Here is a 25,939-nt window from a genome sequence, read left to right as displayed (position 1 = left end):
ATAGTATTTTATACTGTATAGTACATTTACTATACTATAGTGTAGTATTTATACACAGTATGTATAGTATACTATATATTGTTTACTATATAATATAGTAATAGTAATTTTATTCATATTTTATATTTTATTATACAATATAGTAATATTTTATATTACTGTAAACTATATACTTTATTATACAATATAGTAATATAGTAATATTTTGTATTACCATACAATAAAAATATGATTTTATTATATAATATAGTAATATAGCATATATTACATAATACATAGTATACTGTATTATGCACTATATTATAGCAGAATTTAGAAGTGGGAAGGTGTATTAGTACCAGACGTCAGGTGTTCCAGGTTTTTATTTTGTATAGAAGAGAAATTATGATTAGAAATATTTGGTCACTCAATAAGGTTTGCCTGGTCTAGGGATGGCGACAATTTGGACAGCAAGAAGTGATCAGTGATCATATCCCCGCAAGAACCGTTGTGGATAGAACAGCCCCAGAGAGCTTGGGAGATCTAAGAGCACAGGTGGCTGTGGCTCCTTGGAAGTCACCATCCTTATGGAAAGCCTCTCCTACCAGGTAGAGGTGGTGAGGACAGAATCGACACAATGGAGAAGTCCAGATGGATGTGCAGGGACCATCTAACAATTCCTGAGCCCAAGAGAGGCACACATGGTGCCCTGCATGGTCCTCAGTATAAGAGATCACTTGAGTTATGTGGCCTTGGTGAGCAGGTCTTGGTGCTGGTGACAAAATACCGGATGCAATGAGTTACATGTCAAATTGCATCAGGACACGGCAGAGGGTGATCTGGAACCAGGCACTTTCTCAACCCCCAGTACCTTGGGGTCATATAACTCTCTTGGACTTAGATACTAACCAGGGAAGATGGAATCAAGCAGGCAAGGTTCAGAAGAGACTGAATCAAATACATACATACACACACACACACACACTCACATACACACAGTCAATCACATGAGTATATATACATTTTACCAGACTAAAATTTCTGCCATCATTTGGAGAGAGACCCAAAGTAAAAATTATTGTAAACTCCATGTAATAATTAAATTATTTTTATACCTTTGACCTCAGAAAATAGTACCTATTACATTTATTTTTCTGTTCTCTTCAGCATATCACTAATTGGAAACCATTAATAAAGTATATAAATCTCTCAATATAAACTTCAATTACAGATTTTTATCACAATGTATAACCCATACAAATATATGCATGTTTAAGCTATTGTATAATTCTTTTTCTTAAAACCTTGTTGAATTTTAAACTCAGGGATCGCTACTTAATATAATGTCTCTAGGGCACAGACTGCCCTTTATTTAAGGCACTTTAAAGTTAGAGTTTCAAAGGTTTTTCTGACTCCTCGCTGTGACATTTGATTGGCCCAGTAGTAAAGATATTCCAACTAGCTACTATACTTGAAGCTTTTCATTGCTATTGTTAAGACATTAAGGCTAAATGTCTTGTTTTTGTATCAGACAATGTCAAGAGTGAATGTGATCTGTCTCTGATGCCTGTTTTCCTCCTCTCCAAAGCACCCATCACATCTATTTGAGTCTGGCTTCACTTAAAAGAAAAAGCAAATCCATGTTCACTCGTACGGCATCCACTAAACCACATGTTCTGAACACACGACAACCAGGAGAGCATGAACCTGATACAAACAAAATCAGCACTGCTTGTAGCAAGACAGCTACCTCACATCTAAGGAGTCGCAACATCTTTATCATCTGATGCCTACTACAGATTAAAAGTAAGTCTAGGTAGCTTGTTATCTTCCTTGTAAGCAGTCGTTCAATAGGAATACCTAAAATGATTTGCTAGTGCAGTATGGAAATGGCTTTTCACATTAATTTCTTGAGTAAAAAGTCTGCATGCCTGGCATATGTGTATATTTCTCTACATGACAGAGTAAGTATAGACACAGAAATATATAAAGATGTATTTTCCAATAATAAACTTGCAACTTTCCTCATGACACTTTCAGTAATACTCGATGTGTTCGAGTTCCTTTAGGAAATACAAAAACTATAGAACTTTTAGGGCTTATTAAAATAATTGATAACGATATATTAATAATCCAGGATTCATTTAAAATTTGGTTATTTTATGTATTTTTTATTTATTTTTTTGAGATGGAGTCTAGCTCTGTCGCCCAGGCTAGAGTGCAGTGGCCTGATCTCGGCTCACTGCAACCTCCACCTACCAGGTTCAAGGATTCTCCTGCCTCAGCCTCCTGAGTAGCTGGGACTACATACACCACCACCACGGCCAGCTAATTTTTGTATTTTTAGTACAGACGGGGTTTCATTCACCATTTGGCCAGGCTGGTATCAAACTCCTGACTTCAGGTGATCCACCTGCCTCATCCTCCCAAAGTGCTAGGAATACAGGCATGAGCCACTGCGCCCGGCCTTATTTTATGTATTTTTTAATGAGTTGTACATATTTACAGTGTACAACACAATGTCTCACTGTATCTGTACATCACAAAATGATTACTACTGGCAAGTTTTTTTTTTCTATGAAGACTGATACACACACACACACACACATATATATATAATTGGATAGAATTCGAAAAGGATCATGCCTGTCTTCACGAGTGGTTATATTTTAAAAACACGAGATTTCAATAGTCCTACCACTTCTTGTTGAAGAGAATACTCTAATTTCTTATAATTTTGGTTTCATTGCTCTTCAAGAGCTTTACATGTGTATATGTGTATATAGATATACACACATATTTTATAGACACACATCTACATATACAAAATATATTGGACAAAGAAAAAGCATTGTCCTTTCATACCAAAATGTTTTGTAAACAGTGGCTCGGTTTGGTTCTTCAGCAATTCCTTCTGTCATTAGGGAAACAGAGAGATTAGCTCATACAATTTGTAAAATTCAAGCTGGACCAGAAAATTGCAAAAGCATAAGACTCATTACAGAAGGACTTGGTACATACTGATTTAGGAGGCAAAGAAAGTGAAAGTTTAGAGGCTAGACCAGAGAGAGGAACGAATGCACAGAGGAGGGCCCTTCATGCTGGGTACCCCAAGAGTTGGACCCCAATATCCCAAAGGAACAGGAGCTCCATGAGGGCAGAAGTGGGTCCCCTGTAACCCACAGCCGTATGCTGAGATTCTAGAATGCCTGGAGCATGGAAGTGCTCCAGCCATATTTGTTGAAATATCCCAGCAATCCCCTCCCAGCAGAGCCAGGATCTCATTGGCTCGGAAAGAACTCCACGCCCATTCAGTGAAGTTCTATGGAATGAGGGAATCCTCTCCTACGTTTTCGGCCAAGACTTGGGGATGGAATCAGTGGTCACCCATCAGGGAATGAAAAAGAGGAGAGGCCAAGGGGAGAATCCATTCGAAGCTGCGCTGGAAGATGAGGTCTCCTTAACTGCCCTCCCACTGAACGGAAATCGACTGCCTGGGTTTTCAGGATGAACCAGGAAGTATAAATGCAGAAACAAAAAATTCACGTTTAAATCTCAGAAGTGAGGTTTATAAATAAAGCTAACTGTGCGGATTCCACAAAGCAAATCTGTGTCAGAAGCTATCCTCTGTGTGCTTTCCTAAGCGAGGGGCCACTTTTATCTCAGGAGTTTGGCCCCAGGTTTCTCAGGCCATGAAGACCAGCTTGGAGAAGAAATTTTCTAAAATCACATCTTACGTTTCGGTGCTGAAAAAATAATACAATTAAACCACTGCATATTGCTTTAACTGATAGTTTTCCTTCCTAAGAGGCTTACATCATTAAAGGCTTATCAGTTTATTCAAATATATCATTGTTTACCTCATGGTTATAACATAGTCTACCTTCTCCCGGGACCCTGAGAGGAATTTCATCTGGTTATGGTGATTTAATCTACATGGTATATCATAGTTTGCACTAAATAGAAATTTCCTTCTAAGAAATTTCACTCTCTGCTAAACACTACCCTCTAATAAAAGTTCCTTTGGGGAAGAAAATAAATTTTCTCCAAATTGCATTCTACACAAGTTTGTCAAGAAATAATTCCACTGATCCTTTTTTTTTTTTTTTTTAATCAACGCACCAAATTATTTTCGGCAAGTTATTTTATAATTACAGTGTCTGTAATAGACTATTGGAAACAAAAATCTAAACAGATTTTGCCCCCAAGCATGAAATAGCATCCACATGACGTATCTTTAAGACAATAAAACTATTTATAAATGACATTAAAACAGTAACAGCGGTTTTCCTTTCAATTGTCATTGTCAATACTTTACCTCCAGTGTTTTCCCCTCCACTCTTATGCCTTCTGTGTGATCAGCACCGGCTTCTCCTGAACGAGGATCCATAAATTATCTCAAGAGTGCAAAATTCATTCGTAAAATTTTTATGTCAAGATGCTTTTCAATCTTTTCTCTCTCAGATATGCCACTTTTCTATGGAAAGACTTTGGATAAGACCTGTGCTTCTTCAGAATAACTCATTGAGTTTCCATTTTATTTTCTCCTCTGATCATTAGTATTAATATATTTAATCTTAAACAGACCACATGGCTGTGGAAAAAGAGGTAAGGCTCTGATTTGCTCATAGGCAAGGGAGGGGAGTAGGTAGCGACCCCTAGAGTTTATTCCAGGTCTGTTTTCACTATCTCAACATTAAAAAACATACTGAAATGGCTCGAAGATGTTAATATGCAAATTTATTTCATCATATCTCACAAAATATATTTTTACATTGCGATTTTCTTAATGGTGAACCTAAGTCTATAAAATCGAAACCCGTAGTTGGGAGGAATTCATTGCACTTAGAACAGTACGCATAAACTCAGATTGAAGTAGAAACAAGGTGAGCGAGTCAGCGAGCACACACAAGAGGAGGACAGAGAGAAGAAAGGAGAGAGACCCAGTAGAGACCGATTGCTACTCAATTACACTTTACAACACCTGGCCCTGATAATCCACACCAGCCCCAGCTCCATTTCAAAACTTTGCTCTGAAGCTATCACTTGTCTGGCAAAAAAAAAAAAAAAAAAAAAAAAAAAACAGAGGCTAACTAAAAAGGAGGAAAAGATAGAGAAATGAAACAAAAGAATCCTAAATCCTGACAATAGAATTAAGACAATGGAATCAATTGTTGTAACAATTTTGAAACCAAACTTCTTCGGTAACCTGGCATGTATTAGAAATGTAGTAAATGCTTAATAAGTTGGTAACATACACATGCAAGAGCAGGTACTAGGAAATGTGGGCCTGCTATTTTCTTGGTGGAATAAAATTTATCATATACACTAATAAAATATTTGAATATGTAACAATTGGGTAAATAGGAATTACTTCAAATAAACGCAGTATTGTTTTAAAAGACACAGCAATAATCTACATTTATGCACTTCATTATATTTGTCGATGTATTCTCAAAAGGCCTGCAAACATGTGTAAAGAGCTTCAGTAGCGCTCACCGACTAAAAGAGAGAGACAGGATCAGAATACTGAAATATTGGCTATTGAGCTAAAAAAAAAGGTGATTATATAAAATAAATCCTTGCTAAAGCATACATGGATTACAAAAACATGATTGGCAATTATATTGGGAAGTTTGAAAAAGTAAAATCTGAAATTAAAAATTTTGTCAAATGGGTTATGAGAAAACAGTAAACTCACACAGGAACTTAACTGTTTTCCAGTTGTAGTGATTTGTCAGGCAAGAGCCCAGAGCCCAGGTGGCTTAAGTAACTTATTGAAAGGACTGCTTATAGAATCCTCTTTCCTGGCTATGAACTTAGTGATTATCCTACAGCAAGGCAGTTTTCACGTTGTGTAGATTTCCTAGATCCGGGGCTTGGTGAAAAGAAATGGACTAACGCAACAAAAACTCAAGCATCAGCTACTCCCCTGGAGTGTCTACTAACTGCTGGTCAATGCTCTGAGTGTGAAAAGCCATATTCTCATAACATCCATAAAATAAACCTTATGACTTAAAGACAGGCAGTAAAGCTCACTCCTTTTCCAGGGGAGGAAATGAAGCCTCAGAGATCCTTAATAACGTCCCTAGCACCATGCAGGTGGAGAGCACTAGAGGCAAGATTCAAACCCTGCTGTCTCTCTCCAGAGCCTGTGCTTTTAACTTGTGGAAGCCCACAGGAGATTTCAAACCAGGGCCATAGAGGAAAAAAAAAAAAATACATGAAGCCAAGCAGTAATTTCGGCTATTGATGAGAGACCAGCCAACACTTTAGATTTCTTTAGCACTTTGTTGGATACCAAGGGTCTCCAACGCCGAGCCACGGAATGGAGCTGCCCGTCGAGGGGTGAGCAGCAGAAGCCAGAGATGCTGTGTTGTTTTTACAGCTGCTCCCCATGGCTCACGTTACCATCTGAGCTCCACCTCCTGTCAGGTCAGTAGAGGCATTCGATTCACACAGGAGCATAAACACTGTTGTGAACTACCTATATGAGGGATCTAGGTTCCACACTCGTTATGACAATCCAATATCTGATGATCTGTCACTGTCTCCCATCACCCTCAGATGGGACTGACCAGTTGCAGAAAAACAAGCTCAGAGCTCCCACCGATTCTACATTATGGTGAATTGTGTAACCATTTCATTGTATATTACAATATAATAATAGAAATAAAGTGCATCATAAATGGTCTACATTTGAATGACCCCAAAACCACTTCCTCCCACCCCTTGTCCATGGAAAATTGTCTTCCACAAAACTGGCCCCTGACACCAGAAAGGTTGGGGACTGCTGTTGTATACAACTCAAAATATTGTGGAAATGAAATCATTACATACGTTAACACTAAAAGAATCAACCTTTGAACCAGGAATAGGGGCACATTAAAGGCAATTCCCTGCGAGGTCAACGCACTGGCTGTCTGCAAGCCCAGCCAAATGGCTCCCTCATTCCCAGGGCAACCCCAGATCCCCCTGCCGGCAAGAACCACCTCTGTGGGAACAGACAAGTACTCCAACAGATATGAAAAGCGCCCTTAAAATGGGAAATGGCAAATTTGATAAAGCCAATTTTCTTTATGCTCAAATCTCCCCTTGTCTGAAAGAGCTAAAACGTTCCCATTTGCAGTCACGCACCTGTCATGTGAATATGTAAAATTCCCATCTTTTGATTGAAAAAGACCGTTTACTTCCCTAAACCTTTATGAATTTATAGATGGAGTTTACAATTTGCGTACATTTACCTCTGTCCTTTGCAAGATCATTTTAACGGATCTGGGAAAAAGGGAAAACAGACTGAAATGTAAAGCCCCATTTCTTTGAGAATCCTACGAAAGTCAGGATAGGAAAACAGCAAAAAAGGGGGAAACTTGTGGAATTTATTCACTGCAGGTTCCAGGTAGTGATTTTCTCTTCAGCCTCAGGATTAACAACTTCAATTCTTTTCAAAGTAAAGACAAGGAATTTTAAATATCTGGATCTAAGGGCTGGGCACTGTGATCCCAGCACTTTGGGAAGCTGAGAAGGGCAGATCACTTGAGGTCAGGAGTTTGAGACCAGCTTGGCCAACATGGTGAAAACCTGTCTCTACTAAAAACACAAAAATTATTCAGGCATGGTTGTGTGCACCTGTAATCCCAGCTAATCCCATAAGGTGTGGCTGTAAAAACTACTCAGGAGGCTGAAGCAGGAGAATTGCTTGAACCTTGGAAATGGAGGTTGCAGTAAGGTGAGATCGCACCATCGCACTCCAGCCTGGGCAACCGTGTAAGACCGTCTCTAACTAACTAACTGCATCTAAGAACACCAAATCTGAATGTCTGGCAACACAAGCCAGTTTTTGAACTCAGCCCTATGCCGTGTGACCCATACTATGAAGTCCCCACACTAACAGAAGGAAAGAAACAATAAAAAGAAAACCCAGTAAAATTGTGTGATGATGCACTTAAGAGTCAAACATTGACTAAAACAGAATAGAGGAGGAGGAAGCTCACGTTGTAGTCACTGAAGCCACTCCCAAATTTCCACCTAATTAAAGATGGACTAACAATTGGGAAGACGTATCGCTAACCTGATTTACTTGTCTTTTGATTGGATAGGAATGAAGAGTCACAAATGTTTTCATGCTCCTGACAGGGCTCAGCCGGTGATTTTGGGACTCAGTTCTTAGACTGAATGTCAAATATACACTTTCCTCACTCCAGACCCTGCGCCGCCCATCAAATCCTGCTTCACCAGGGCTCAGCCATCCCATAGCTGTCTCCTGGACAACTGTAGGAACGAACTACATCTTTTTCCTCAAGAAAATGCTGGGTTTTGTCATCACATGACTCTGCATGACAAAAAGTGACAACAGATGTTAAAACCAATTATTTCCTATAGAAAATTGATACAATCTAATTCATATTTTCACTTTTATCTACTCTTGGAGACATTTAAGAAGCCAATACTGTTGAATAAATGTCTAACATAGTTTCTATGTAATATACCAGCGTAATAGAAATATAAGCCATTACCAGTAGATGCTAGAAATAAGGTTAAACTATTTTAAAGTATCAGTAATATATTATTTTTATAAATGTAACAATTTCAATAGAGGATATAAATTGATACACAAGTACATCAGCCAATCTGATCTTTGGAAAAACAAACCTTGAAAAAAATGTATGTTTTATAAGTACCTTCTTAATCCATCTATGGTTCACAAATGGTTGTCCCATGGCCAAATCTGACACAGGTAAAATGCAGGATTATGGAGTTTTGAGGCCTTTTTAATTGTTAGGACAAAACTCAATTCCTGCAGGGTGGTATCCCTCCAAAGAAGTCACCATGCAGGCCTGGAGTGTGTCTAGTTTTGTTAAACTTATCACCGGTTTCCACAGAAAATCTTTGACAGCCCTGTTACGGTACGATTTGTCCAGGCGAACTGAACCCTTACTGCCTGCCTCCTTCAACATTCAAAACATTTTCCTAGAGCGGTCATGCTCCCTTCCGGAAATCATGGAATCTGCTCTTTAGGGCACACTTGTGAGTGGCGGAAGCTGGCCTACTGACTCCGTGGGGGATCGTGATTTCCTGTGAGGTCACCCCAGGTGTTACTGACAGGCAAGTGGAGGTGCCTGTGTGTGGGGCTGTGGCTGCCTGGAGAGCTGTCTTGGCCATGTGGCTACAATAAAAAGTACTACACCTTTGACAGCTAAATAAGACAATATAAGACAGATCGTGTCCCAAACACCTTCAGGGCAGAGTGTGCGACTCCACAGCTCATCACACGAGGGTGAGGACTGTATGACCCTGAGAGGACAGTGTGTGTCAAATGTAGATTCGATGGAAAATAATTAGAATTTTAACCAAAATCTACATTCTTAGCCTTTACATTCACACATCACCATCTACCTTTTTTTTTTTTTCTGTCACAAACATATTGAATTAACTTCACATGCAGCAGCTTGTTAAAATATAAGATCCAATCAAGATCATTCACGGATCTTATAATTCCAAGTTTCAAGAATAAAACCAACATGTCCAAATGAGCTAAATATATTCTTCATTTCGGGATAAAAAATAGAAGTCATAGATCTTGAGAGAATTAGATTTCAGTGTCTCATCTTACAGACACTGGCTGTAGGCTTCTTATGCCTCATATTAACTTACTGTAGGACAAAATTATTCATATTTAAATAAAAATATTTGTAATATCCACCTTGCATTGTGGTTTTTTCATCTTGTTTTTGTCCCTATAAAACGATACTGTCAATCTCTCCTTCTTGCGGAGATTAATTGCCTGATTTATACTCCAAACATGTGCTGCTTGAGTCTATTTTAATTTTTGTGTGTACAGAGTACGTGTGTATATTTGTGGGGTACATGGCATGTTTTGATTCAGGCGTGCAATGCATAATAATCACGTCAGGGTGAGGAATCTCTCTCCTCTCATTTATTCTTTGAGTAACAAACAATCCAATTTCACTGTAAGTTATTTTAAACTTCACAGTTGTTTACTATATCCACCTTGTTGTGCAATCAAATAGGTCTTATTCATTTTTCCATTATTTTAAATCCATTAACAATCCCCATCTCCTTCCTATACTCCTACTACCATACACAGCTTCTGATAACTATTATACTCCTTGTATCCATTAGTTTAATTGTTTTGATTTTTAGCTCCCACAAATAAGTGAGGTCATGTGATGTTTGTCTTTCAGTGCCTGCCTTATTACACTTAACAATGATCTCCAGTTCTAGCCATGTTGTTGCAAATGACTGAACCTCATACTTTCTATGGCTGAATAGTAGTACTCCATTGTGCGTAAGTACCACATTTTCTTTATCCATTCATATGCTGATGGACACTTAGGTTTCTTCCAAATCTTACCTATGGTGTGCAGTGCTGCAACTTTAATTTCTTGTTCAGCTTTCTAGGACTGTCCTGATTCTCTCTATCCCTGAGAATGAGACTCAGTGCTTTTTCCTCAAGGTAATTTAATGGGACATGCTATGGAAGAACCAATTATAGAAAAATGAATCCAAGAGTTGCTACCCAGAATAATTCTTTTAGGGGCATTTTATTTTAGGAATGACAAATCCAATCCAACAAAACAAAGCAAAAGTTTGCTGTCTCAACAAATCAAATCAATGGCTGACCAAGATATCAAACTGAAGAACTGTTTCTGAAATTAGGCAGTAGGGAAAATTAAACTTTCTTTTAAGTAACTGAAGTATGATTTAGTTTGAGAGAAAAAATCTAAGCTTGTTTTAAAAAGGAAATACATCTTAAGGTATTTCTAAATCCTTGTATGTGAATAGCGTAGTATAATCATGACTAGAAAAGTGAGCCACATTTTCTAGTCATGATTATCCATAAAATCAAACATTCACCAAAAGTAAATTACATGAAAAGTTTCCTCTCAAGATTTTATGACATATCCACATATGTATTTTTCTAATTTGTTTCACATTTATATTACAGTTTCTGCAGATCTCTTGAGCAGGCTATCAGGGTAAAAAATGTTTTTATTTCATATTCTATCAGCCTCTGTTCACCCAGCCTTTCCGGATCCCAGAGTCACACAAAGGAGTTCTTACATTTTTACTTAATATTTATAAGACTTTTAGCATAGAGTAAGATTCTACTATCTTATATACTTGCTTAGACCATCCATGAGTTCCATATTTGTGGTGTGAAGAGAGAGATCTTTGAGTTCTGTCTCTATGGGACCATCATGGGCCATGATTGGTTGATGGGCTTGTCTGTAAAAACGGTGCAGGTCTGCCCCTCATTCACCTGCTTCCTTGGCATAGAATTCAAGCGACCTCACCTGAGAAGGTGGCTGTCAGGTTTGGACATTAACTTACTTAAACTGATTATCTAAGTGTTTTCCATATATTTTCTCATAAATGTTCACAGAAACCCAATGAAGTGATCTGTTCTGCATTTAAAAGGTGGCACGGAATAGTTCCAAGCCTCTTAGCTATTAAGGAACAGCCAATATTCACACTCAGCTTGTCTGGCTTCCAAATTCCTGCTCTTTCTAGTACACTCTGCTGACCAACATGGCACAAGTATACATATGTAACAAACCTGCACGTTATGCACATGTACCCTAGAACTTAAAGCATAATAAAAAAATGGAAAAAAAAATAACTGAGTGTGGTTGTTGATTTCGATATTGCTGACTTCTTAAAAAATTCATAAACATTGAGACAGATCTGCAAGAAAGTCCCGAAATAATCTCAACCAAGCAGTCTTGTTTGTAGAGTGCCGTTCTTTAAGGTTTTAGAGACCTGGAGCTTTCCTAAGTGCTCACAGAGGTGGTGTCTGAGGCAGCACCACATCTCCAGTCCCTGGACTCTCCTGCATCATCCCTTTCTCACTGGAGCATGCAGCTTAATTATCAATATAGTTGAAGTTGGTGGATAAACTCCACCCATCCTTAGGATGCTGAATGTTAACTGCTGCAGGTGGCAATGGACCAATGCTTCGGTTCCACAGCACCCAGCTTGGAAGGAAGATGCAGTGGGAAGTCCCACTCCGTTCACGTTTTACTTTCCATCTCTAAGCTAATTTGAGTTTGGGGAGCCCTGCAGAGTCACATTGTGCATAATCATGCTATTATTTTATACCAACATTATCCCATGGAGTAGTATTTACTTGGATGTCCTGGAGATAGAGCCACTTATGCAAATTCTTGTGGCCTTTATATTCAGTTGAGATTATCTACAGTTACCTGCAAATATTTGACTGCAAATGAGACCAGATAATCTGCCCTCAGTCACAAGTGTTTGAAGGATCAAAAGATTTGCTTTTTATTCAAGATCTAATTCTCAAAATTAAAAGATGTATTATCTGTTTCTGTATTGTGTTCCCCTGAAAGCATTAGATTAGCAAAGACCAACAAAGTTTAAGTATGCATAAGTAAAAATACATGGCATAAGATTCCATAAATGAATTAATATGAAGTCATGGGCGCATCATCAGCCCTAGACGTTTGGGGCAAATTTTCATTTCAGAACTGAATTATAAACAATATTCTTTCTAGTAATCTTAGCTGATATAGGTCTTATTGGTGCCATCCTATTTCATCTGTATTATACGGTTCACATAATTAATATGTATTAATTAATCAAATCAATTAATCATCTATATCGCCTTATTACTGCTGTGGTAAGGATTATTTCAATTAAGTAAATTAGCCATTTTATTAAACATTATAAATTTCATTTATTTGAAATACTTTATATGAAACATATTGCTTTTATTAGGCAAATTAAGCAACTACTGAATTGAAAATGACCTTTTACTGGTGCCAAAATTACCTTAGTAATCAATATGTTAAATATAAATATTCCAAATTAAAGAAATTGTGAAATATTAGTATACGACATTGTGGGTTACTTATTTCATATAAGTTCATTACTTAGTATTTAACAATGCGATGATTTTCATTTCATCTAGTATTTAGTTTAAATACTAAAAACTTAGTATTTAACAATGCGATTTTAACATTTTCATTGTTAAAATGTATTTAACAATGCGATGAATTAAGTATATTCATCCTAACATTCTTATGTTTTCCTACTTTCTTCCATTTGACAAGCTGAGATAGTTATATACATATATGCATACATTTGAAAATGTATATTTGAGGTATGAGTTTACTATCTGCTTAAAATATATATTTCTTTATTATAAATATACTTACATATTTGTTTTAAGGTAAAATAAAACAGCATTGTAAGGCAAAACAGAAGTTGGTAGAAGTACACACTATGAAAATGTGTGCTTATTAAAGGTAGGATTTAAATTTAGTTAGGTTTTGAAATAAGTAAATAGAAAATATAAATCAGTTTTGTGTTACTAATGGAGAATCCTAAGCCTACAAATAGTGACTTGGAAAAGACATGTAAATTCAGGTGTGAAAATTAAAGGCACTAATACAGAAGGTACTTTCAAAAGATAGGCTGGCATAATGAGATCCCAAGAGAATCAACTGCACAACAGTTAACAAGCTTAATAAGGAGTAATAATATATGTTTACAGTTTCCACACATGAAATTACATCCTGGCCTGCACACTTCAGCAGCCTAGACATGGGGGGTATACACTTAATTTTCTCAAGAGTTAAGAAGCTAAATATAAATATATCTAAAATAGCAGTGATCAATATATTTTAGATATATTTAATATAAATAAATCTAAAATAAATATATCTAAAATAACAGTGATCAATTTTGAGACTTAGATCTTGAATAAAAAGCAAATCTTTTGATCCTTCAAACACTTGTAACTGAGGGCAGATTATCTGGTCTCATTTGTAGCCAAATATTTGCAGGTAACTGTAGATAATCTCAAGTGAATATTAAGGCCACAAGAATTTGCATAAGTGGCTCTATCTCCAGGACATCCAAGTAAATACTACTCCATGGGATAATGTTGGTGTAAAATAACAGGAGCATGATTACTCCTATTAAAACATGGTTTTGATGAGGATATTGGAAGAGAGGCACCCATTTTCTTAAAAGTGCAGTTTTGGTGTAAATTTCTTGCTAATTTGGACATATCATTCAATAATGTAGAAAGCTTTTGATTCAGCAACATAACTTCTAAAATACACCCTACCTGTGTACATGCACACATATTGTATATATTTATAAGACACTCACGGCTTTGGTACCATAACCAGAAAAATGGAATCAGCTGGAAAGTCTATTAATTGGAAAGAAAAATAAGTCATTACATATCGACGCAACTATACAATGAATAAGGAGTCACAGAGGATTGCTGTCACTCACACCTACATCTAATTGTCCCCTTTCCCCCAGCACAAAATGATTGTTCATCTTGTTATTTACTCACTAAAAATATATCTCAGCAACTGTTCTCTTTTCCCTCTGTAATGTTTATGCATATAAAGGCAGGTATAGATAACACTGCTGACATGCATATCTATATATAATTTTGTAAGATGAAAAAGCAACTTTAGCATTTTCTCTGGAAAGATAGGTAGTAGCATTCTATGATAGGGAAGAAAAATTTAATGTGGACATTTGTGCTGCTTGAGAATTTTATCATGTGAATGTATTATTTTAAAAATTAATTCTGGCCGGGCATGTTGGTTCACACCTGTAATCCCAGCATTTTGGGAGGCCGATGTGAGTGGATCACCTGAGGTCAGGAGTTTGGGACCAGCCTGGCCAACATGCTGGAACCCCGTCTCTACTAAAAACACAAAAACATAGCTGGATGTGGTGGCGTGTGTCTCTAGTCCCAGCTACTCAGGAGGCTGGGGCATGAGAACTGCTTGAACCCAGGAGGTGGAGGTTGCAGTGAGCCAAGATCACGCCACTGGACTCCAGCCTGGGTGACAGAGTGAGACTCCGTCTCAAAATAAATAAAAATTAAATAATTTTAAAATAGTGAAAATATATGCATCTATTATTTTAAAATATACATTTTTTTTCTAATCATTTGACTCGTTAATCAAAACAAAAGTTTTTAATTTTTTTTCAGAGACAGGGTCTCTGTCACCTAAGCTAGAGTACAGTGGTACAACCTTGGCTCACTGCAGTCTCAACCTCCTGGTCCCAAGCAATCCTCCCAACTCAGCCTCTTGAGTAACTGGGACTACAGACCTGAGCACTACACAGGTTTTGTTTGTTCTTTGGTGGTGGGGGGTGGCGGTAGAGAGCAAGGTCTCACTCTGCAATCTAGGCTGGTTTCAAATGGCTGGCCCCAAGCAATCCTCCTGCCTGAACCTCGAAAAGTGCTGTAATCACAGGCATGAGCCACCTCACCCAGCCCCAGAATTCATCCTTAAGATTATTTTCTTAAAATGAAATAAATGTTAAGTGTCTTGTTATGAGTTAGAGATAAGGTACTTTACAGAGAGAGAATGCATTATAAATAACTTTCAATTTTCATATGCAAAACATAGAAGCAATTCAATATATGGTTTATACAAACATTTTATATTTAATATATTTGATAATGCTGAAGTTCTTCATCACCTATGTATTTAATTTTGTTTCACTGAAAAATCACATGTTTTCTAAAATATTTACAGGTGTCTTTCAAATGCTAAAATGTTTGAGGTACAGGAGATAAATGGAAAGTTTTATTTAAATATTGCATATCAATCCATTCGACTGATTAATCTTGGATGTATCACAAGATAAATCAAATAGTAAGGTTCAGTCAGATACTGAAGTGTGAGTAATAAAAGAGTGAGCAGAAAATTCAAGAAAGAGCTGAGTTATTTTAAATTATGCTGCTACAATTTTAGGAAATTCCTTTATAAATTTTATCTGCTTCTTACATAACCATTGTACTGAGAAAGTTAGGAGCCAAATGTTCCAAAACCAAATAAAAGTAAATTTGCCCTGAGTGACTCCTATGTCCCCTTTTTTCTAAGGGGTCCAGAGACCCATTTTGTTTAAAAACCGCTCAGAGTTTGAGTTGTAGAAACACGTGACTAAATGCTTATCTTCTCCCAGTCTTATCTACTGTCCCGATTCAGCAAAAACATCTGAAACACAGCTTCAAATGCAGGCAAGGTGATAGTCTCCTGACAAATCTTTATAGCAGACATTTCATATACAGTGCAGTGATAACTGTTTATAAATCTTTCTTTAAATTTTTTTGTTTTTATAACAGTAAACAATTTTTAAAGTAGAAAACAAATGTATACAAAGTGTAAGGTGGAAGTTCTCCTTCCAAGTCTATCACATTCCCATGCTTTTGCCTAGAGATTTCTACCGTTAACAAAGCCTACACCTTTCTATTCCCTACCGTATATATTAACATATACAGTCCATTTCTAAACACATGTACTTATACGCTTATCTACAAGCATATTACATCTGTTATGTATATAAAAGATGTTATTCCTTATGTCTGTTTACCTAGAGAACCTCTCAAACCATATGCAACTAAAGAGATTTTATTTTGTTTCACTGATAGCTCTTTCCCAAATTGGCTAGAAAAACAGAAGCAAGTTCTCTGGATTGCTGTGGATTCCAAAATAGTTTTAAAACTTGGTTGACTTTCCCTTATTCAGTGTCACTGAAAATGTAGTTCCCCGAAATGTATATTTTTTGATATTAGAATCAGTGAATATTTTATGTTTGTATGAAATCCAAAGATAGTAATGGTCTCTGATTACTTGTAATTTTTAAAATTTGATTTCTAAAGCTAAAATATCTAAGTTGCCTTTATTCACATGATTTGAGATGGGACTGTAAATGTGATTGCTTGTTTCTGGTGAACATATGTATATGTTCATATAAGCATAAATGATAGTTGTCCCTCAAAGTAATATATCTGCAGCACCACAGATATCTCCAAAATAGTGTCATTCCTTAAACTCTTCCATCTCCCAAAAACACTACCTCTACTTTTAAGATTTTGATTGTAATTTAGAATATACAGTTATTTGGAAAGAGAGGTGGTATCTGCCTTTACTTACTGTATGTAAAAGGGCTATAAAAAATGGTAGCTGGTATAGCAACGTACCTTTTCTCCTTTTAAATGTTAGAATTCTTACAGAGATACATTACTGAGTATACAAGAGGTGTTCAATTTGTATTTGTAATTAATGTGTTTTAAGATGGTTAATGTCAAGTCATTAGCATCCATCTTTCTTTGTGGAAGTTTGGTATTCACTAGAAAATAAGCTTGTTTTATTTTAGACAAAGTCTACCAACAATATGCATACACACTGGTCTTTGAAATAACGGCTTTGATAACAAAGGCAACAAAACACAATTCCAAGAAAATTGCAACAATTGTTATTCATTATTCAACCACATTGAATTGTATGATGCAACCAGGGTTTATCTTCTTATCTATGTGTTTTTTTTATATGCCACAAATATTAGCACAAGAATACAGCATAGAATATCACAACAGAAATGTCAGCCATGTGTGGCTCAACACATATGAAGAATATGCTTTTACTTAAATATGAAGAAAATTTCACATTCAAAGACATGACATAGTTTTAGGTGATGCCAAGAATTTACTGGAACAGCTATGCAGTTCATGTGCAGTTCAAGAAATAGCATATATACCATACAATCCTGCAATTCTGAAGAAGATTCTCACAGCAGTTGGCTAAAGATGATACAAAATATGAACAGTTTTATCAAACTATAAACAAATTTTATCTCTACTATAAACAAAGTGTGATCTGTGTGATGTCCAGAAAATCCTTCATATGGTGGTAACAGTGTTAGTTACAAACTTCCGGATAAATAAGTTGACGTATGAAAACACTCAACTATGTTTTCAGTTCATGATATCTACAGGAGTCCTCATAAGAAATGTGTATATATACACATGCATATATACATATGACATAATTACCTGTGATATGAAGTGAAAATGTAAAAATGGAATAAGAATGATGCGAGGTTAAGGAAGGAAAACACACACTATCTTTGCGAAGAGGAAGATAGAGCTGGCCTGGCACAGTGGCTCATGCCTGTAATCCTAGCACTGTAGGATGTCAAGGCAGGTGCATCATTTGAGGTCAGGAGTTTGAGACCAGGCTGGCCAACATGGCAAAACCCTGTCCCTACCAAAAATACAAAAATTAGCTGGGCACGGTGGCGCACACCTGTAATCCCAGCTGCTTGGGAGGCTGAGGCAGGAGAATCACTTGAACCTGGGAGTTGGACGTTTCAGTGAGCAGAGATCGTGCCACTGCACTCAAGCCTGGGTGACAGAGTGAGACTCCATCTCAAAAAAAAAAAAAAAAAAAAAAAAAAAAGCAGAGGTTCTTGGAGGTCATGCTCAACGTGGTAGTCAAATATGGACAACTTTTAGATCAACAGCATGTGAGAAAACCACCTGAGGAAGACATAAGCAGTCATGTTCAATTATGATGTATTTTTACAGACAAGTTTTTTCAGCCATGGAGAACAATAGTGTGCATCTTTTACGGGTTTTCTAAGAATTAAAGCAGCTCCAGAACCTGAAATGCTGAGCATTCTGCATAAGGGATAGATACTGTCTGTAAACACGGTTATTATCATTAAGGGCATGATTGTAATTGGGATGACGTTGAACACAGCAAAAGACAGGGTCACTCTAAGCACAGGTGCATGGAGAAAAATAATGAGGTAAAATGATAGGAATATGTCTACCTAATGTTCCCTGATTTGACTAAGAACGTATCATTCCAGATAATCAGACGCTTGTGACCTCAGTCATTCCTTCCGGTGCAAATGACAACCAAGAGGACTCCCGCTCCAGTCAAAGTAATTCACTGTTCAGACTCTGATCTTCTCCAAGTCTTACATATATTCTCCCTTCTTCATTTACATAAAATAATTGGGAGATTTCCACTGTGTTAAATGTTATTTCCCTTCTCTTTCATTTGATTTTCAGGTGTTAAAATGAAAACCTTTACCCTTATTGAAGCCACTGCACATTTATGCACTCACACAGAAGAACATATTTAACATGTTACTTCTGTGAACAGCAAAGTATGACTGGATAGTAGATACAATATTGTTTTAAGGTTGGGTGATGGCACTAAAAGAATCTGACACCTTTTTTAATGTGCAGGATCCTGGTTAAGACTACTTTCTTCATTGTTTGAGCATTAGTTTTCTCTTGTTCTCTTTCTAGCCATATGTTCTGTCATTACCTATGCCATTCTGTTAGTTATATCTGCCTCATTAAATCAACCATTTTCTGTACACTTTAGAATTGTATCAAGTATTTTCCTTAATATCTCATTTTTTGAGGAGCTGAACAATTCTATGCTTTTGGATAATTCTATTTCTTACCGTACCAGTCTTTCAAAATTTATACCCTCCAGTGAGTTACTTAAGAAAGTCAAAGTCTTTACTTTTATAAAGCCAATTTTATACTTCATTGGTTTTGTTTTCGTTTGGGTAGCTTGTGTGATAAAAGTGGCTTCAATGAATTGAAATCTTATGCTGGTGTTCAAGAAAGAACTGTGTGTTCACAGTCGAACTGGGCCAGGCATCTATTCCCAGGAAAGTAAGGTTATTGAAGACACTAGAGAACATTACATTATCACTTTCCCATAACTTGGAAGGAATTTCTATTTGGGGGTATAACATTGCACTGAGTATCCAATAATAGGCTGTACTGAGAATCCACACTAAGAAATCATAGAAATGTGTCAGAAATAGATGATTAACAAGAATGTTTAAATTGCCTTCTTAGTAATTAACATCTTCAACACAGAATTGTTCTCCCACTGGAGTAGGGCACAAGGAGAAGAGAGAGCACGGATGCAGGGACGTGACGTGGGTCATTCAGCTGGTCAGAGAAAGTCTTTGGGTGTTGAGGTAGACGAAATGATGGAAACAATGTCAATGCCTCTTCCCTGGCAGCACCCCGACCCTGTGCCAACTCTTAGGAACCTGACACAGTCCAAGAAAAGGAGGGGAAGCTGTTTCGCAGGCCGGAGGGCCCCGTGTTCAACTATAGAGAGCAAGTTGTGATTTTGTTGTTACATGTGTTACATACCTGAGTTTTGAACTGAAATCCATACTTCATAAATGAGGCATCAAAAGAAACAAAAGACAGTTTTTTTCCACAATCATCTATTTCTAGGATACTTTTGGGACGGAAGATCCCTTGAAGAGTGGCCACGGCTGGGAGTGGTGGCTCATGCCTGTAATCCCACTTCTTTGGGAGCCCGAGGTGGGTGGATCTCTTGAGCCCAGGAGTTTGAAACCAGCCTGGGCAACATGACATAACCCCAACTCCATCAAAGTAGCCATGCGTGGTGGTGCATACCTGTAGTCCCAGCTGCTCAGGAGGCTGAGGTGGGAGGATCACCTGAACTTGAGAAACAGGCTGCAGGGAGCCATGATCAGTGCATTGCACTCCAACCTGGGGAGCAGAATGAGACCGTTTTTTTGTGGTTTTTTTTTTTTTTTTTTTTTTTGAGACAGAGTCTCGCTCTGTCACCCAGGCTGGAATGCAGTGGCGCAATCTCAGTTCACTGCAAGCTCCACATCCCAGGTTCAAGCAGTTCTCTGCCTCAGCCTCCCGAGTAGCTGGGATTACAGGCGCCCACCACACCTGGCTTTTTTTTTTTTGTATTTTTAGTAGAGACGAGGTTTCTCCATCTTGGCCAGACTAGTCTTAAACTCATGACTTCGTGATCCACCCTCCTTGGCCTCCCAACGTTCTGGGATCACAGGCGTGAGCCATCATGTCTGGCTGAGACCCTGTTTCTTCTTCTCCTTTAAAAAAAAGAAGGTGGCCCTNTGTTTTTTTTTTTTTTTTTTTTTGAGACAGAGTCTCGCTCTGTCACCCAGGCTGGAATGCAGTGGCGCAATCTCAGTTCACTGCAAGCTCCACATCCCAGGTTCAAGCAGTTCTCTGCCTCAGCCTCCCGAGTAGCTGGGATTACAGGCGCCCACCACACCTGGCTTTTTTTTTTTTTTTTTTTTTTTTTTTTTTTTTTTTTTTTTTTTTTTTTTTTTGTATTTTTAGTAGAGACGAGGTTTCTCCATCTTGGCCAGACTAGTCTTAAACTCATGACTTCGTGATCCACCCTCCTTGGCCTCCCAACGTTCTGGGATCACAGGCGTGAGCCATCATGTCTGGCTGAGACCCTGTTTCTTCTTCTCCTTTAAAAAAAAGAAGGTGGCCCTGTGAGAACAGCAAATGATGGGGTGGAGTGATAAGAAAGGGTTTCATGGAAGGGATTGTGGAGTTAATCAAAAAGATCATCAGCCTGTGTCAGGTCTGGGAGCCTAACCTCAGTTTTAACAGTGTTTCTTTGGGAAAAGGTACTTACTTTAAATGTAAATTTAAGAATAGAATGTTCAAGACCGACAATATTTTAATAAATTATTAATCCCACGTTAGTTCTCAATTATTATGGATAAGGAAAAACACGAATATGCATGACAAAGTTCTTGCCTGATGGGTGGTTATGTTGTAGCAGGTAAGATACAACTAATGCAAATAAAAGGTTGAGGCAGACTGATGATTACAATGAATTATCAGAATGTGGTAATTCAAAATGCTGTACAAGAGGAAACAGAAATCCCTTTCAGCTCCCTGAATAATGGGAAAAGGATTCCTGAAGAGGATGGCATTTGTCTGGACCCAGAGAAAGGAGTAGAATTTATGTTATTCATAGACAGTAAACAAAATCCTTAAATCTAAGATCTGGATGTTCCTTGGAGAGGCTCTAATCCAAATCCCTCACTCTGCAGATAAGAAAACAGAGTAACACTACAAATACCAATGCTCTGTCAACAGAAAATGGTTTCATATAATACTTTCCACTTGACTAAGCTTGTTCAAAGATGACAGGTTTACCGAAAAGGAATGGTTTCCACATTCTCCTGTGACCTCTTGTTTTAGAAACTGCACTCATAGTTAATAAAATCAAAATTAAGTCTCCAACTTAAGACTTTTGCCGTTATGTATAAAGCGTTATCAAAGGAGAAGAAAATAAAGTAATACAATTAAGAAGTCAACGTTTCAAAGATTTAAGGGATAAAGGTTAAAAAAAAGTACAAGCAGAGGATGCCCGAGTAATGTACAATTTTACTATTCAATCACTCATCTTTCACAGAAATGAAGACAATTACCAGACTCCCCATATTACTTAAAAGAGAATTCTAATAGCACGCAAAAGTATCTTGGACATTTTTGGCAGGGGCAAGTGGTAAACTTGAACAAGCAAAGTTAAGTGTTTCCGCATGAGGTTTCCTGGAATATCACCCCTACACTTAGCTGTCCACTGGGAATTTTGTTCCCGTCTGTGTTCTCGATCTCTTCCTAGTTCTCACTTTTATCATTGTGTATTGCTCGTATCACCTAAAGGTGAACATATAACCATAACGCCTATTTTTAAAAGTTTTTTTTTTTAACATTTAAAATATTGTTCATCTTTATTCAGGTGAAAGACTCAAAAGCCCATTTAACAAAGCATTTCCAAATATAGTTATAATACAAAAAAGGGTACATTTTATTTGCCAGTCTGGGAGGATTTTTAATTTAAAAAGCATTCTACAGTAACTCAATTAACAGGGAACAAAACATGTCACTGGGCCAACTCCTACTTTCAGTAACCCTGTGTACCCTGATCCAGATTGGAAGATATTTTCACTCTGGAATTATTTTCCATTAAATTATTTCCCAGACAACAGCAGAAAGGAAGCTCAGTCATTTTAAGTTCCTATTAGTACATAAGTTTAATTATAACATTCGAATCATGGGAACATCTCTTTGAAATCTAACATTTTTCCATTCTTGTACTGTGCAATATTAAAGTCTTAGTATCAGTCAATTAATAAACATAACGGTGGGAAAATGTAATTTATTCACCAACATATGTTAACATCTTTCTTCTCAATAGGAAAGGCGATATGTGTCTTTTTTGACGTTGCTCATTTCATCTTAATTTCACTTTTGAGTTTTTCCGAGTGACATAATGACAACCATGTTTAAGGCTTTAAATGTTGTCATCTGCAGAAGGAGACAGAAACCAAATTCTGGCACAGTGTAAAAGGTAATTTCTCCATCTTTCTGATGTGTATCCAGTTCTCTGATTCACAAACTAAACACACACATGCACATATTTCATCTATAAAGTTCAAAATTCCCTGATAAATTATCAGTTGACCTGTTTCTCTTCTGGATCCTAAGGGACAAATGGATATTAGTCAATATTATTTATTACTTGCGTACGTTTAGCCTAATTCATGGTTCTTGAGTAAAAGGCCCACAGAAGGATGCTATAAAACCTGTTTTTAAGAAGATTGAATAGCTTAAGAGATTTGCAAAAATAAAATAAGCTAATGAAGTCTATTCAGACTTTGCAAATATTTTGCCATATAGATCACTCAAAAGCAAGTACATTCTTCTACAATACAGTTTTACTTCTATTTTATCAGAATAATTAAAATGTCTATGCTTATTCACACTCAGGTTGTAACTACTGAAAGGAAACTCAGACATGTTTTACCAGGAAGAGATGATAAGATTCAAATGAGCATCTGTCCTCATTGGTTTTAAGCCTCCTCCTCTCATTTTTTTCCCAGAATGATTCTGGTGCATAACATAAGAGATGCTGCAGCTATGTTTAGAATAGCCATGTAGAAGTTCACATTTTTTCCCCAATTTCTGTTGATAATTCAGTTATTAAAACCATCATCCTTCAGTGTAACATGAACTGAGTTACTTGTGATTTTCTCTCTTTAGGCTGGGTCTGAGTCACAGGAAGTTGGATCCCAATGGACTCATCTAATTATTTAGCCATTCCCATAATAGAGGTAATCAATATTCATTGCTGTAGCCAGAATACATCTTGGAGCAGTCCACATAAATCATGAACATAATCAGCATGAGAGGAATGGGATGGGAGGAGGGAGAGACAGGGAGTATGGGGAAGAAATGGGAAGAATAGGGTGGGGTGGAGAAAAAGAGAAGGAAACAATGGTGGCAAGCAGTTGGAAGCACCTATGTTTGGGCATTTTTACATAATTGTGCCCTACAAGCTTCCCCTCCTACATTCCCCATCTCTGTAAATGACTTCATCACCCAGTTTCTTTACTTAGAAATCTCAACCTCCATAACATATGTATAAAACCTGGGCACCACGCCCAGCACATAGAAGATGCTCAATTTTGCTCTTTTTCTTGCCTTTTTTCCCCCAGATTCTACCTTTCACTAGTCCTGTCCTAGCCATCTCTCCTGCTGTGGGCCCTGGGTGTCCTGTCCTTGATGACTGGGTTCCAATTTGCCCCCAGACCAAGGACTCCCTTGTCCTGTCTCGCTTCTGTTCAATGTATCCTCTACATCAGCACTTCTTTGACCATTGTTTTCCAAATTACAACCCCAAAATAGTTGATATAGAGTAAAACAGCACTGGGCAGCAATTAAAAAGTTACTGAGTACCTATGTGTGAGGGAGACAAAGATGAAAGGCAAAGAGACAGTGTCTGATCTTCAGGAGCACACAACATGGGAGAAAGCAGCACACTGCTGCAACTCAGAATATCTGTTTGCTTTTTTTATAGGTATTTAGTAGCCAGGCACGGTGGTTCATGCCCGTAATCCCAGCACTTTGGAAGGCTGAGGCGGGCAGATCACGAGGTCAAGAAATGGAGACCATCCTGGCGAACTTAGTGAAACCCTGTCTCTACTAAAAATACAAAATTTACAAAAATTAGCTGGGTGTGGTGGTGCGGGCCTGTAGTCCCAACTACCTGGGAGGCTGAGGCAGTGCAATCACTTGAACCCAGGAGGCAGAGGTTGCAAACCAGATCGCACTCCTGCACTCCAGCCTGGTGACAGAGATTCAGACTACAAAGAAAAAAAAAGTTAGTACTTTGATGCAGTATGCACTGTCTTGCACTGTATCCAGTGTATAACACATCAGAGGGTTTTAATAAATGTCAAATATTTAACAGAAAAAAACAGTGGTCTCTTCACAAGTTGAAAGCAAGTATTGTATTTTCATCTTGCTTTCATTTACAAGAGGCATAAAAATATCTGTTAGTAAGGGTAGAGAACATGAGAGGAAGAAGTCTTAATATTCTTACAAAAAGATTGTGCTAATATAAAAATTAAAATTAAATCATGGAGAGGAAAAGACCCATATAAGAACCCACACAACTAAGATCTATAGTAATGTATTATATTTGGCTACTGAACTCAGAGCTAAGCTTTCTGTTGACCAATGGGAGGAAAAAAAAATGGAATTGAATGAATTCTGTACTCCTCATTTCAGTCAGTCAGTCCATGCACTTTGGGAAGCCAAGGCAGGAGGATTACTCCTGAGTTCAAGAGCTCCAGACCAGCCTGGGCAACACAGCAAGACCCTGTCTCTATCAAAAATAAAATAAAAATGTCCAGGTGTGATGAGGCAAGTGCCTGTAGTTTCAGCTACTTGGGAGGCTAAGGAGGGAAGACGGCTTGAGCCCAGGAGGTCGAGGCGGCTGTGATCCAACCAATCATGGCACCATGATCCGACCACCTCACCACTTCAGCCTGGGTGACACAACAAGACCCTGTCTCAAAATAAGGCAATCACAAGCATTTATTTAACATAATTATTGAGTATGTGCTATGAGCAGTGTTTTCCACATTGGAAAAGTGGTCATAAAAGCTTCCCACTCTCATGAAGTCCCACTCTCCTAAAGCTTATCAGTAGAGAAATACTAAACAAATTTACTCATGACAAAAATTCCAGAGACAGTGACTCTGGAAAGTAAAAGGTTGAGTGACAGAGTGAAGACAAAAGCATTAAAAGACCATTTTAGAGGTTATGTCAAAGAAGGAACCTTCTAGAAGGTAATGTTAGGATACATTCCTTAGTGAATTGAGTTCACTGATGAACATGAAATAGCAGTTCTTCCAGGTAAAGCTTTTTAAAATTAAAACAAATTAGAACAAGGCTTCGAATGATACTGCCATCAGTAGGATTTGAGCAGGATCCACAAGGCCATCT

The sequence above is a fragment of the Rhinopithecus bieti genome, unplaced genomic scaffold (genome assembly GCF_001698545.2).
Source record: "Rhinopithecus bieti isolate Rb0 unplaced genomic scaffold, ASM169854v2 scaffold_20072, whole genome shotgun sequence".
NCBI classification, from domain to species: Eukaryota; Metazoa; Chordata; class Mammalia; order Primates; family Cercopithecidae; genus Rhinopithecus; species Rhinopithecus bieti.
Note: the sequence above shows the minus strand (reverse complement) of the source record.